The sequence below is a fragment of the Hordeum vulgare genome, chromosome 1H, assembly GCF_904849725.1.
Source record: "Hordeum vulgare subsp. vulgare chromosome 1H, MorexV3_pseudomolecules_assembly, whole genome shotgun sequence".
NCBI classification, from domain to species: Eukaryota; Viridiplantae; Streptophyta; class Magnoliopsida; order Poales; family Poaceae; genus Hordeum; species Hordeum vulgare.
In genome coordinates, this window is record NC_058518.1 from 32824079 (window position 1) to 32839885 (window position 15807).

Genomic DNA, 15807 nt, shown 5'->3' on the forward strand with positions numbered 1-15807 from the left:
TCGGGCCCCTCGATGTCTAGGTTGAGTGACAGAAACATGAAACTAGGGGATGTGCTTGTTGCCACCAGGGAGAAAACAATGGTGCTTGTGACCACGGTTGCAAGGATTGTTTACCTTACACATAGTTCGTTAATGCAGTTGTCCGTTGCTTTGATTTTAAACTTTGGGTGGGGCTCGCAACTTAATACCGGAGAGATGTTCTGGATAGATATCTCAAGGTGGATGATTAGTAAGTAGATGCTGATGAGTAAAGGGTCTACTTGGCTTGGCGTACTGCCCATTACTATTGAACCTCGAACTATCAAGGAGCATAATTAGCATTGCGGTGCGATCATAATTCTGTCAATTGCCCAACTGTAATTTGTTTACCCAAGCATAGTTTTTTATCGTCTTTTGGGAGAGATACGTCACTAGTGAACATCATGTGACTCCGGTCCATATCACCATCACTGTTTACACCTGCATCATATACCGCTTTCATTTACTTTTCCGTTGCAATCACTATTACCTTCCCGCTTGTGTTTTGATCCTTTGCAAACTACAAGGCCGGAGAGATTGACAACCTCTCTGTACTCGTTGGGAGCCAAGTTATTTGTTGTGTGTGCAGGTCCACGTCTACTGCTCGCGCTAGGGTGGAAGACACCTACTTGTTGAGCCTAGGAGTCCTCCTGGTTCGATAAACCTTACGGTCTCCGTGTAAGGGAAATTTGCTGTTGACTACATCTCCACCTTCCACTTGGGGTAACCAATGAGGGGTGAGAAGTATATCCATCAACTCGTCATCAAAAGGTCATTAAGATCCTTTTCACCTTCGATGCATGTCACAAGGCCTTTATCAAGCTGTCCTTTTAATTTGGTGTTCTCCTCCACAAGATGTGCATGCTCACAACAGGGGTTAGTAGCATGGACATTATCAATTAACACAAATTGAGAGCAAGTGCATATTTCCTTAGTGAGTTTCACTTTTAGTTGAGCATGAGACCCTTTCAAAGAGACATGAGTAATCTTCAAGACCTTGTGAGCCTTGTCAAGTGTTACAAGATCTTCCTTGAGTATAACATGGTCAAGCCCAAGTGCACCCTTTTCGGATTGAAGCGCATGGGTAAGAACAAGAGCATGATCAAGATCTTTCTTTTACTTAGCAAGGTCATGGTTATGTGACTCCTCAAGAGTCAAACGAAGTCCTTGCTCTTCTTCAAGAGCAATAGAAAGATCCACAATCTCATCGGCATAGTCATGACTATGACCTTGTAATGTAGAGATAGTTTCTTCATGAGATTCAATGAGGTCATTAGCCTCTCCTAGTTGTTCCAAGAGAGAAACAAAATGCTTCTTGGATTTACCCTTGAGTTTTCTCATGAATTTATCAAAGTATTTTTCCTTCTCCTCTACCTCTTCCTTTTAATCACCACAAATAGAGGTAATGGAAATGGTAGCATTGAGATTGGAAGTTTTAATGTTGGATGTTACCTTGTTGGATGCCTTGGCCATAAGGCACTTGGCAACGCGGTTTTCGTTTGGGGCGTTGAAGAGGGACACCTTGCTTGGAGAAGGGGATGCAACGGCCATGCTGGCCATCCCCATCACTTCACCACTAGCATCATCATCATCATCCTCATCGGAGAGATACTCCTCTTAAGCCATCGACACTTTTTGATGCTTGTTCTTGAATAAGTTGTTCTTGTTGGGGAAGGGCTTGGCTTTGTCTTTCCGAATAAGTTTGCCACCATTGTCTTCCCTCTTCTCATAAGGACAATCAGCCACAAAGTGACTCACATTGCCACGGTTGTAGCAAGTCCTCACACGTTGCTTTCCTTTGGGCCCATTTGATTTGTTCTTGGAGAAATTTGGCTTTGAGTTTGTCTTGTTCCCCCAAAACTGTCTTGACGCAAGAGCAATATGATCATGATAAGCATACTTGGTGTCTTCGGGGCACAATTCCTCTTCTTCTTCCTCTTCTTCCTCCAATTCAGCATTGGCCTTCAAGGCAAGGTTGGGAGAGTCTTTTCTTGATCGTTGAACATGAGCAAGAGCATTGTCAGCGGTCTTGTTCAATATGTTCATGGCAATGAACTCATCCAACACATCGACTGAAGACAAGGAGTGAAAGTCTCGCATGTGATGGATGACGAAGGACATGGATTTTGTTGAAGGGCATGATAGCCTTGAGAAACTTACGTTTGATCTAATTTTCATCCACATCCTTCCTTCCATGATCTTGAAGAACGACAACAATAGTCGTCACCCTTCAGTATAGCTCACGAGGATCTTCATCCTCAATCATAATGAATTCATCAGCCTCATCAAGTATCACTTCATAGTTTGACCATTGAATACTAGAACTTACCTTGTACATGGAAATGATGTGTTCCCAACAATCTTTGGCATGAGCAAAGGGACGCAAATGTGCAAGATCTTCAATGGGAACAACTGCTTGGGGGATGAACACGACTGGATGATTGAGATGATTGTCAACCTCTTCTCTTGGAGTGGGGTTTCTTGGATCATGAGGTTAGTAGCCTTGATCCATGATTCTCAAAAGTTGTGTTGAGTTGTGATTAAAATGAGCCCTTCTACGAAAAACCCAGTTAGCAAAATCATTCTTAACAAGCTTTGGTGGAGGACGAAGATTAATAATATGCGGTGGGTGGACCGGTCCTTCATAGACCATGGTAGGAGGAACCGAGGCAAAGGCATTTGCCCCACTTGTTCCTTGAGACGATTTATCTTTTTAACTACTAGCATTTTCCTTTTTAGAATTGGCCCCCGTGTCCAAAGTTGTTGGATTAGCCACCAACAAAGGGTTGGTAGAAGATTTGTAAATATCAAGGAAATCTTTAAGCATATTCTTGACTTCGATATCCACTAAGGATTTAAATGTGGACATGACCTCATTTAATTCCTCTCGGGTGACCGAGTTCGCGCAGCTCCCTCGGGCACCTCCTCAACCCGGTCCTCGTTGCCAGCCATACTCTTTGGGTGGTGACACCCTTAATAAAGAGACGAGGATCTCGTACCAAGTGAAAGGATCGATATGGTTGACTAGAGGGGAGTGAGTAGGCAACTAACAAATTTTTAAACATTTCTTTAAACAAATTAGGTTTTTATGTCTATGCACGCTTCTATTCTTGTAGACTATGTTGGGCCTCCAAGCGCAGAGGTTTGTAGGACAGTGGCAATTTCGCTCAAGTGGATGACCTAAGGTTTATCAAACTCGGGGAAGTAGAGGTTGAAGATGGTCTCTCTCAAGCAACCCTGCAATTAAGAAACGAGAAGTCTCTTGTATCCCCAACACACCTAATACAATGGTAAATTGTATAGGTGCACTAGTTCGGCGAAGAGATGGTAAAATATGGGTGATAGGTGTGGCAAAGCAAGGTAATATAAATCTCAAATAAAAATGGCAGCTAGGTGGGAAGTGACAAAAGTGAGCATAAACGGTGTAACAATGGTGAGAAACAAGGCCTAGGCTTCATACTTTCACTAGTGGCAACTCCCAACAACATTAACATCGTCTAATCATGTGATATTTCCACTAAAACATGCAATGGAGACGTACTCAGAGGTCATTCCTTTGTGATCAAGAGAGGACGAGAATTATGTAGGGCTAAAAAAGCACACCTCAGAGTTCATAGTTCTCTCTATGGATTTCCCAATGTCACCGCGACCATCTAAAGAGAGTACCACAATCACCACAACGTATCTCAAGGATAGTCAAAGACAAGCACCAAGAGACTCTCAATCTTCAATCAATTCACAAAAGAGGAAATCACTCATGAAAATATTCTTCTAATCCATGTCCAATAGACCGCTGTCACCATGGTTTCGGGGATTATACTAGATCAGATCAAGTGAGTACATCAATCCAATACATAGAAGAAGGGGAAACATCGTAGGATCACCCTAGATTAACATAGCCCATGATCACAATCAAGATCACATCATGAGAGAGAGAATTAACCACATAGCTATTGTAGAAGACCTCAGTCCCGAGGAGGAACTACTCCCGCTTCATGGAGGGAGGAAGCAACGTCGATGGAGATGAATCCGGGGGCACTTTCCCGTCCCGACAGGGTGCCGGCACAGGAATTCTGGTCCCCCAAAACTTGTTGGCGATGGCGGTGGAGATCGGAATTGCTTCTGGAGAAAATGGTTCCGGAATCAGCGTTTCCTCCACACGGGTAAAAATAGGAGCCAAGGTAGGGCACTAGAGGAGGTGGGGCCCACCCAGGCAACCCGCGGGCGCGACCAAGGGCCAGGCCGCGCAGGGAGGCCGCCTGGGCAGCCCTTGGCTCCCCTCTGGCCCACCTTTGGTGCTCCGGAAGCTTCCGTCACGCTGATTTTTATATATTTTTTCTCGGGATTTTTGGGGCTCTGTTAATTTGGGTAAAAGCCCCTACAAAAAAGACATTAGCAGACAAAAACTGGCATTGGGTGCACTGAGTTAGTAGGTTAGTCCAAATATGTGTAAAAAGATATAAAAGTGTAGCAAAAATATGACAATGTCACCAAAAAGATCATGGAACAAGCAGAATTATAGATATGTTTGGGACGTATGAACATCCCCAAGCTTAATTCCTACTCGTCCTCAAGTAGGTAAATGATAACACAATAATTTCTGTGGTGACATGCTAACACACATATAAGAACTTCATAGTAAAGCAAGTAAGATATGCAATTCAAGTCAAGACAATAACAAGCAAGAATCTATATTTAGTATTGAAATTAGCAAAGTAAGAACATAAAGGTGGAAGAGCTCTCGCTATCCGTGACTCGAATGTCTCCAAATGGTGTTTGCGTGCAAGAAGTGGGAGATGGGTTGAGAGTATAAAATATTTTTTAATTGAGAACTCAATCTACTAAACTTCACACTTGGTCTCCTTCGGAATCTTATTTTGACTCATCCCTAGACCACTAGTGAGGCACAAGTCAAAATGATCCTCTCCCTTTCAACTTTTAGCAGTCATGCAATGGATCAGCGCAAGCAAGATATGTTGGCACTTAGGATGGAAAATATAATAATGATGGGGAAGGAAGAAAAAAGGTGTGAAAGGCTCACATCAATGCGGATAACCATAGGCGAGAGAAAGCCAAATGATAGATATGATGTGAGGAGTAGGGATTGCCATGCAATGGCTGCACATATGAGCTAAGGTAAGCTCTCCAATGGAACTAGTGGGGCGCATCCATCTTGCTTGCACATGAATACCTAGAGCTCATTTGAGGAGGCTCATCATTGGAATATACGAGCCAAGTTCAAGGGTCCCCACGTTGTTATGCATGAATGATAATCGGTATGTAGTAAAAATGTAGCAATGGAGTACGAGCGTGGATATTTCAAAAGGAATAGTAGTGTTGCCCCCTTCTCTCTTTGTATTTCTATTTTTTGTTTTCCCTTTTTTTGTGGTCTCTTTGGCTCTTTATATTTACCTCTCATTTGTCCTCTTTGGGATCTTTTAATTTGTCCTCTTTGGGATCTTTTCCTCACTTAAGGGAAACACTCTATATTTTACAAGAATAAAAAGAAGATCTTCACACTTTATAAGAAGTACTCAACATAAAGATAAATTAAAACTATCATTATGTATGCAAATGTATGCCTCTCCCAGTGTAGCTGGATATGCAATGATACTAGTGGGTCATGTAGCGATGATAAGGGCAAAGAACCAACTAGCATGCGGCTCCTCGGTCAAGCAAAATCATGTATGACATGAAGATCAAGTCATGAGATGGTGGATGTTGCATGGCAATGTATCTCGGAAAGGCTATGGAAATGCCTTAATAGGTAGGTATGATGGGTGTTTCGAGGAAAGATATAATGAGGCTTATGATGACAGAGTGTATCATGTCAAGGGTTTGGATGCACCGGCGAAGTTTGCACCAACTCTCAAGATGAGATAGGGCAATGCACAGTACCGAAGAGGCTAGCAAAATATGGATGGTGGAAGTGCCAACAATCGAATACTCACATTAGTCCGAAGAACTCATACACTTATTATCGGTAACTCTCTATCTAGTCAGGAAATTCACAATGAGACAAGTACCCCGAGGAGGAGTGTTTGGGGGTTTGGTTATCGTTGTGCATCCTTGACCCATGGTTACGTGAGGGTACTCTATATATTCCAACCCCTCCAGAGGTTAGCGATCAATCTAGTAGCTACAGTTCTCAACTAATTTTTAATTTTTGAAAACACAAGGATTTCCCAAAATACGACACCTATCACTAATAGGCTCAAGCTCTTGGCACCAATAGTCCAAACATTACTCAAATCAATACCTCAAAACTATTGCAAGTTACTACTATACTTAAATAGCAACCTCAATTACGTACTCATGCAAGAAACACAACTCAGTGCAACAGGCCAACTATCCAATTGTATAGAGAATACTGTCAAACAAATTCAGATCAAAAAGATGACCTGGTGATTTTTGGTGAATTTGTCCGTCAAGCAGACAAAATCTGTTTCTGAACAACATGTCACAACTTTTGAACTTTCTTGCAATCGGAGGCTAAAACTTGGCACGAAGCTTAAAAAGAAATATACAATGATGTTGCTACAGTAGTAACACACATCAAGACCACTAAAATCTGAAATTAAAAACTCAAAGTAAAGATAAGAAGGGTTGTCTCCCTAGAGCTCTTTCTTTATAGCCATAAAGATAGGCTTAAGATTTTAATGACACTCTCGTAGGAATAAGAGTTGTAGAACAAAAGAGAGCATCAAGAAGCAAATACCAAACTCATTTAAGTCTAACATGCTTCCTATGCATAGGAATATTGCAATAGAATAATTCATTGAAGCACAAAGCAATAAGCATAAGAAGGAAAAACAAGTGCAGCTTCAAAACCTTCAACATAAAGAGAGGGAACTTGATATTATTGAAATATCTATAAGCATATGTTCCCTTCTCATAATAATGTTCAGTGAGATCATGAATAAACTCAACAATATAAGTATCACATAAAGCATTGTTACCATGATCCACATGCAAAAAGGTACTCTTATTCTCCACATAAGCATAATCTTTCTCATTGGTAATAGTGGGAGTAGGGCTATCATAAACAACCTGAACACTATGGATTAATTGTGTATTGGGGAGATGGTGTTCAGCAAGGGAGTAATTCCCTCCATGATTACGACAAGTTTCATATGGATAATTTCCCCTTATGTCATAGGTATCTTTACAATCACTATAGATAGGAGTTATAACATCATCATGGTAGAGAAGAGCATTATCATTGGTAGCAACTATATTTGTAAACATGTTGTCTTTATTCTTACTAGCAAAAGAATTACCAATTATCACATCACTAATGGGTAAAAGACTTGCAATCCTATCATCCCCAAGCTTAGAGCTTTCCATATCATCATTTTCAAAGTTGACACCAAAAAGATTTTCAAGATCATAAGTAGCATTATCATCATCTTCCCAATCACAATAAGTAACATGCATATCATAATCAAAATCATCTTCAATATTACCTACGGACTTATCATCAAGATAATAAAAATCAAGCTCACCATCCTCCATAATTTATTTCTTTTAGGATAAAAGTTGATGCAAGAAATATGCTCAGGCTAGGTTGATACACATTCTTCTTCCTTCTTGTTCCTCTTCCTCCTCTTCTTTTTATTATTCTTCACCTTAGGAGGGAGTAGTTGGAGAGGAAGCTTCTCCAAATATTCTGGCCTATCATTAGAAACAATAGGGGAAACTTGGGAGAAACTCTCCTTTTTATTAGTGCAAACATAACAGATATTTTTATGCTTTGGTAAAGTTCCCTCCTTTCTAATCTTACTTATGCAATCATTTTCATGGAAATTAACAACACAATAGAGATGTCATTTTTGCAAAGTGTTGTTTATTTCTAAGTCATTATCATCTAGCCGAGAAGTTTTTTCTGATAACTCTTCACACATCAAAAATAACATGAGTTCATCATAAAGATCAGAAGTGATCATGTTATCACACAACTGGTTAACAGTTATGTTTTGAAAGTTCATGCCTTGAAAATTAAAGTGGCCCTCTATACCACAAACTTCACAAGTAAAAGGATAAAGGTCACACAATTCTCTAGAAATTTCATTTAAATATCTAACCCAAGTGATTGTTCTTTCATGCTAATGGTGCTTACAATACTTCTCTTCTTCAATCATAGGCCTTTCACAAGGTCTATCCACTCCACAAAAATTAGCATGCTTATATAAAACTTCATTTTCAGGAATTGGATCATGCATGTTGCAATTATCATTAGCAATTTCATTTTCTTTGCAAATCTCTTTAAAAGGTTCATGATGATTGATCCAATTCTCCTTAGGTATATTAAGATATGAAGTAGTAGATTTGAGGAAATCAACAAGGAGGTGAGAATCAAGCCCAAACTTAGCACTAAACTTATTAAAACTTGAAGTTTCAACAAAAGCCTTAATGCAATCATACTCATAATTTATACGTGACTCTTTATCTTTGTCGATCTCCCAATCTTCAGTATTGCGTTGAATTCTTTCAAGGAGTTCCCATTTAGCACCAATCCTTTCGTCTGTGAAAGAACCCATAGAGGAAGCATCGAGCCAGTCTTTATCCTGTCGAGAGAGCCTCGCATAGAAATTAGTAATAATCATATCTTTGAGGAGCCCATGGTTAGGACATTTTAGCATTAAAGTTTTCAGTCTCCCCCAACCTTGAGATATGCTCTCTCGTCATGCGGATAGAAATTATAAACATAATTCCTATTATCATGGGCTTCATGATGAGGATAAAACTTGGAGTAAAAGAGAGACTGAATCTCTTCCCAATTCCGTAGGTGAGAATCATCTAGTAGGCTATACCATTCCAATGCTTTTCCTTTCAGTGACAAGGCAAATAATTTCCTCATGACTCCATCTCTTGTCAAACCTGAAACCTTAAACAACTCAAAAAGTTCTGTAAGTTTCAATAAATGATCACTAGGACTGACTATTCCATCTCCTGCATAACAATCCTTCCTAATTATTTCAATTATACCAAGTGGTATTTTGAATGGGATACATTCAGTAGGTGGAGGAGACTTCTCTACCACGGGTGTGGTAAAGCGGCCTTCCCCAAGCAGTGAACTAAGAGTGAAGTTTTCCATAAGCCTAACTAGTGAAAATAAAAACCAGAAACGAAAAGATTTAATTATAAGATCTAAAGATATACCTTCAAGCACTCACCTCCCCGGCAACAGCGCCAGAAATAGCTTGATGTCTACTCACGCTTCTATTCTTGTAGACTATGTTGGGCCTCCAAGCGCAGAGGTTTGTAGGACATCAGCAATTCCCTCAAGTGGATGACCTAAGGTTTATCGAACTCAGGGAAGTAGAGGTTGAAGATGGTCTCTCTCAAGCAACCCTGCAATTAAAAACGAGAAGTCTCTTGTGTCCCCAACAAACCTAATACAATGGTAAATTGTATAGGTGCACTAGTTCGGCGAAGAGATGGTAAAATATGGGTGATAGGTGTGGCAAAGCAAGGTAATATAAATCTGAAATAAAAATGGAAGCAAGGTAGCATGTGACAAAAGTGAGCATAAATGGTGTAACAATGGTGAGAAACAAGGCCTAGGCTTCATACTTTCACTAGTGGCAACTCCCAACAACATTAACATAGTCTAATCACATTATATTTCCAATAAACATGCAATGGAGACGTACTCGAAGGTCATTCCTTTGTGATCAAGAGAGGACGAGAATTATGTAGGGCTACAAAAGCACACTTCAGAGTTCATAGTTCTCTCTGTGGATTTCCCAATGTCACCGCGACCATCCAAAGAGAGTACCACAATCATCACAACGTATCTCAAGGATAGTCAAAGACAAGCACCAAGAGACTCTCAATCTTCAATCAATTCACAAAAGAGGAAATCACTCATGAAAATATTCTTCTAATCTATGTACAATAGACCTCTGTCACCATGGTCTGGGGGATTATACTAGATAAGATCAAGTGAGTACATCAATCCAATACATAGAAGAAGGGCAAACATCATAGGATCACACTAGATTAACATAGCCCATGATCACAATCAAGATCACATCATGAGAGAGAGAATTAGCCACATAGCTAATGTAGAAGACCTCAGCCCCGAGGAGGAACTACTCATGCTTCATGGAGGGAGGAAGCAACGTCGATGGAGATGAATCCGGGGGCACTTCCTCATCCCGGAAGGGTTCCGTCACAGGAATTCTAGTCCCCCGAAACTTGTTGGCGATGGCGGCGAAGATCAGAATTGCTTCTGGAGAAAAGGTTTCTGGAATCAGTGTTTCCTCCACAAGGGTAAAAATAGGAGCCAAGGTAGGGCACCAGAGGAAGTGGGGCCCACCCAGGCGACTTGTGGGTGCGGCCAGGGACCTGGCCGCGCAGGGAGGCCGCCTGGGCAGCCCCTGGCTCCCCTCTGGCCCACCTTTGGTGCTCCGGAAGCTTCCTTCATGTTGATTTTTATCTATTTTTCTCGGGATTTTTGGGGCTCTAGAAATTTGGGTAAAAGCCCCTGCAAAAAAGACATCAGCAGACAGAAAGTGGCACTGGGTGCACTGAGTTAGTAGGTCAGTCCAAATATGTGTAACAAGATATAAAAGTGTAGCAAAACATATAACAATGTCACCCAAAAGATCATGGAACAAGCAGAAATTATAGATACGTTTGGGACGTATCAGGTTTAGCAACAAATAGGTTGTCTAGATATGCAACTAAGTGAGTAACCTATATGATGTTAACAACAACAATAATAAGCAAGAAGTAAATACAAGTAAAGGTAAGAAATAACCACAACTGGAACCGATGAAGACGAGGATGTGTTTCCTCAGTTCCTTCCCTCTGAGGGGAAGTATGTCTCCGTGGGAGCGGTGTGGAGGCACAATGCTCCCCAAGATGCCACTAAGGACACCGTATTCTCCTCACGCCCTCATACATTGTGAGGTGTCGTGATTCCACTAAGTGGTGCCCTTTAAGGAGGCGACCGAACCTTTACAAACAAGGTTGGGGCAATCTCCACAACTTAGTTGGAGGCTCCCAACAAGACCACGAAGCTTCACCACAATGGAATATGGCTTCGAGGTGACCTCAACCGTCTAGGGTGCTCAAATACCCAAGAGTAACAAGATCTATGAGGGATTAGTGGGGGAATCAAATTTCTCTTGGTGGAAGTGTAGATCGAGGCCCTCTCAACCAAACCCTAGAATATCAAGAAGTTTGGTTTGCTAGGGAGAGAGATCGGGCTAAAATGAAGCTTGGAGCAACAATGGAGCTTAGGGGGCAAAAGGTAGGGTTCTCAAGGAAGAGGAACCCCTTTATATAGTGGTAGAGGGAATCTGCCCGTTACCCACCCCCATGTGCACGAGCTAGAGCGGTACTACTGCTCCTGGGAGCAGTAGTACTGATGATAAGAGGTAGTGCCACTCAGGGGAGCGGTACTACCGCTCAGGCAGAGGGAGGTCGAGCCAGAACCGAGGCAGAGCAGCTAGTACTGCCCGGAGTGGTAGTAACAAGTGGTAGTACGGGCAGTACTACCGCCTAGTACTACCGCAAAACCCACCCACAAAAGTGCTCGCAATTATGAGGAGCAGTACAGGTCAGCGGCACCAGCAGAACGCTACCGCTGTGAGCGGTACTACCGCCGGTCGGGCGGTACTACTGGTGATAAGAGGTAGTACTGCTCCTATGAGCGATACTACTGCTTGGAAATTGCATGGCAGGGTTTTGGCAGGGTAGAAAGCTCCATCAAAGAGGAAAAGGGGCGAGGGGAAAGTGTACGTGATGATTCCACCTAGACTTTACCAAAGTGGATCTCCTCTTAATAGTATGGATTTTCCTATGACTCAAGTCCACTTACAATGAAGCGTAAGAGAGAAAACCGTCTTCACACAAAACACCGAGCGGCAAGAATCGTCTTTCTGCAAAACGAGGAAATACCTGAAAGGCTTATCACACACGATTAGTCCACAGAAGTATCATCATCAATTAACAAAACTACTAGGGTAGAAATATGCCCTTACACTACCGTTTAGCGATAAAGTAAAGCATTACATAGCGCTTAATGATTGACACGCAAGTCATACAATAGTTAAGGACAACCCTATGGCTCCTACTGGTTGCCATACGCATCGACATGCAAGTCGATATTAACTATTATGACATGATCATCTCATACATGAAATACATATCATCATGTCTTTGACCATATCATATCACAACATACCCTGCAAAAACAAGTTAGACATCCTCTAATTTGTTGTTGCATGTTTTACGTGGCTGCTATGGGTATCTAGCAAGAACGCTTCTTACCTATGCAAAACCACAACGGTGATATGCAAGTTGCTATTTAACCTTCTACAAGGACCGCCTTTGTTGAATTCGATTCAACTAAGGTGGGAGAGATAGACACTCGCCAGCCATCTTATGCAACTAAGTTACATGTTAGTTGATGGAACCAGTCTCTCGTACGTGGATGAGTAAAATTGGTCTGGGCCGCTTCATCCCACAATACCGCTGAATCTACAAAAGACTAAGGAGGGAAGCAACGTGAATATCAGCACCCACAAACTCCTGTGCGTACTACTCGTGATGTGATCTACTCATAGACCTAGCTCATGATGCCACTGTTGGGGAACATTGCATGGGAAACAAAAAAAATCCTACGCTCACCAAGATCAATCTAGGAGATGCACATCTATGAGAGGGGAGATTGTATCTTCATACCCTTGCAGATTGCTAAGCGGAAGCATTAAAGAACGTGGTTGATGTAGTGGTGCATCTTCGCGATCGTGTCATGGTCTGTCCCACAAACTCCCGGTTGAGCACCGAACGGACATCACCTCCGCGTTCAGCACACATCTAGCTTGATGATGTCTCCGCCTTCTCGATCCAGCAAGCGAGGGCGGAGTGGTATATGAGTTCCCCGGTAGCATGAGGGTGTGGTGGTTTTGGTGGAGTAGCTATCCCGGAGGGCTTTGCCAAACAACAATGAGAAAACTAGAGGAGGAGACTGCTACTGTGACAATAGACCTTCCTCGGCAACGGCGCCAGAAAAATGATGCTACTGTGACAACAGACCTTCCCCGGCAAAGGCGCCAGAAGAATGTTGTTGAAGAGTCCCTCACTTGATGCCTTCGCGACAACAGAGCCAGAACTTGTCCCAGTTTCTCAACAATTAGCAATTGTCTTGCAATGGCCCACCAGCACGTGGGTTCGCGGCAGTTTTCGAGGGTAGAGTATTCGACCCAAATTTGTTGATTCTCTAGTCAGGAGGTGAGAGGATACTTTCGGGTATTAGCAGCTGAATGTATCAGATTCAACCACACCTGAAAGATTAGTATCTGCAAGAAAAGTATCAGCAGCAAAGTAGGATGATAACAACGGTGTCAAAAACGATCTGTTGACGGCAGACTATTCCTAACAGTCGTATCAATGGCGCCAGAAGTTGCCCGTTGATGGAAATTGTCTTTTCCCGTCAACGCTGAGCGAACCAGAATTGTAGCAGGTAGTATCAGCAGTGTAACGAGTAACAACAGTAGCAAGGAATAGCAGTAGTGACAGCAGTAGAAAGTAGCAGCAGTAGCAAGCGACAGTAGTAACAGCAGTAGCAAGTAGCAACAGTAGTAACAGCAGCAGAGCAAAACAAGTAAAGTAACAGCAGCAGTGGGACAAACTCGTAGGCAATGGGTCGGTGATTCGTTTGGATGACATTCATCATGTAACAGTCATAACACGGAGAGATATGTGGCTAGCGCACGTTCGTCAATGTGATGTAGGCATGCATTCCGTGTGTAGTCATACATGCTTAGGGAAAAGAACTTGCATGACATCTATTGTCCATCCCTCCCGTGGCAGCGGGGTCCAAAAGCATACTACGGAATATTAAGGTTCTCCTTTTAATAAAGAACCAGAACAACGCATTAGCACTTGGTGAACACATGAACTCCTCAAACTATGGTCATCACCGGGAGTGGTTCCGGTTATTGTCACTCCAGTGTTGCTGGGTCATAACACATAGTAGGTAACTACAACTTGCAAGATCAGATCTAAAACACACATATATTGGTGACAACATAATAATTTCAGATCTAAAATCATGGCACTCGGGCCCTAGTGACAAGCATTAAGCATGGCAAAGTAGTAGCAACATCAATCTCAGAACATAGTAGATACCAGGGATCAATCCCCGTCAAAACTAACTCAATTACATGATAGATCTCATCCTACTCATCACCGCCCAGCGAGCCTATGAATAGATTACTCACGAACGATGAAGAGCTTCATGGAATTGGAGAGGGAAGAAGGTTGATGATGACGATGGCGACGATTTCCCCTCTCCTGAGCCCAAAACGGACTCCAGATCTGTCCTCCAGATGAAGAACAGGATGTGGCGGCGCCTCTGTATCGCAAACGCGATGAAATCTTCTCTTCTGATTTTTTTCTGGGCGAAAGTGAATTTATAGAGCTGAGTTTGGGGGCGGCAGAGCCACGTGGGCCCCACAAGCTTGGTTGCCGCGGCCGGGGGGTGGCCGCGGCAACAGGGCTTGTGGCCCACTGGCCCATCCCCTCTGGTGGATCTTTGCACACGTATTTTTCATATTTTCCAGAAAAATTCTCCGTAAATTTTCAGGACGTTCTGAGAACTTTCATTTCTGCACAAAAACTACACCATGGCAATTCTGCTGAAAACAACGTTAGTCCGGGTTAGTTCCATTCAAATCATGCAAATTAGAGTCCAAAACAAGGGCAAAAGAGTTTGGAAAAGTAGATACGACGGAGACGTATCAGAGACGATCTAGAGGGAGAGGGAGGGGTTGTGTCGTGGAGTGTGTATTTCTGCATCCGTCCTTCCCTTCATATATATATAGGAGGAGGGGGCGGCCGACTCGGCCTAGGGTTCCGCTTCAACGGGGCCTGCGGCCAAGGGGTGGGTCGGCAACCCTAGGATGCCTTGCCACCCAAGGCAAGGGTGGTCGGCCGCTTGTGGGCTTAGCCCTCCACCTCCTTACATCATGGGCCTTGGTGGGAGGGGAGGCCGGCCCACCAAGGGCTGGTGCGCACCCTTAGCCCATGGGCCCCTCCGGGGCAGGTGGACCCCTGGAATGCTTCGCATTCCCACCACATAATCGGTATATTTCACAACCTTTCCGAACCTCGAATACCAACTTCCTGCATCTTGCAAGCATAGAACTTATCAGAGGTCTCATACCTCTCGATCCGGGTATATTTTTCAAAAATAAACTTCAACTCGTGGAACATCTCATATGCTCCATGACGTTCAAAATGTATTTGAAGTTGAAGTCCCGGTTCTAAGCCATGCAAGACTGCACACTGAACTATTCAGTAGTCATCACAACACGTCTGCCGGACATTCATAACACTTTCAGACGACTCTGGAGGGGGTGCCGCACCAAGCGGTGCATCAAGGACATAATACTTTTGGGAAACCATGAGGACAATCCTTAGATTACGGGCCCAGTCTATAAATTTACTTCCATCATCTTTCAGATTGGCTTTTTCTAGGAACGCATTGAAATTCAGGGGTGCTACTACTCGAGACATTGATCTACAACATAATTTTGCAAAGATTACTGAGACTATTGTTCAGGATAATGAATTTACTTAATCATATTACTAAAAATTCCCACTCAAATTGACATCCATCTAGTCATTCGAGTGATACATGATCCAAATTCACCAACCCAAGTCCGATCATCACGTGAGATGAGGTGGTTTCAATGGTGAACATCTTCATGTTGATCATACCTACTACATGACTCATGTTCGACCTTTTGGTCTCTTGTGTTCCGAGGC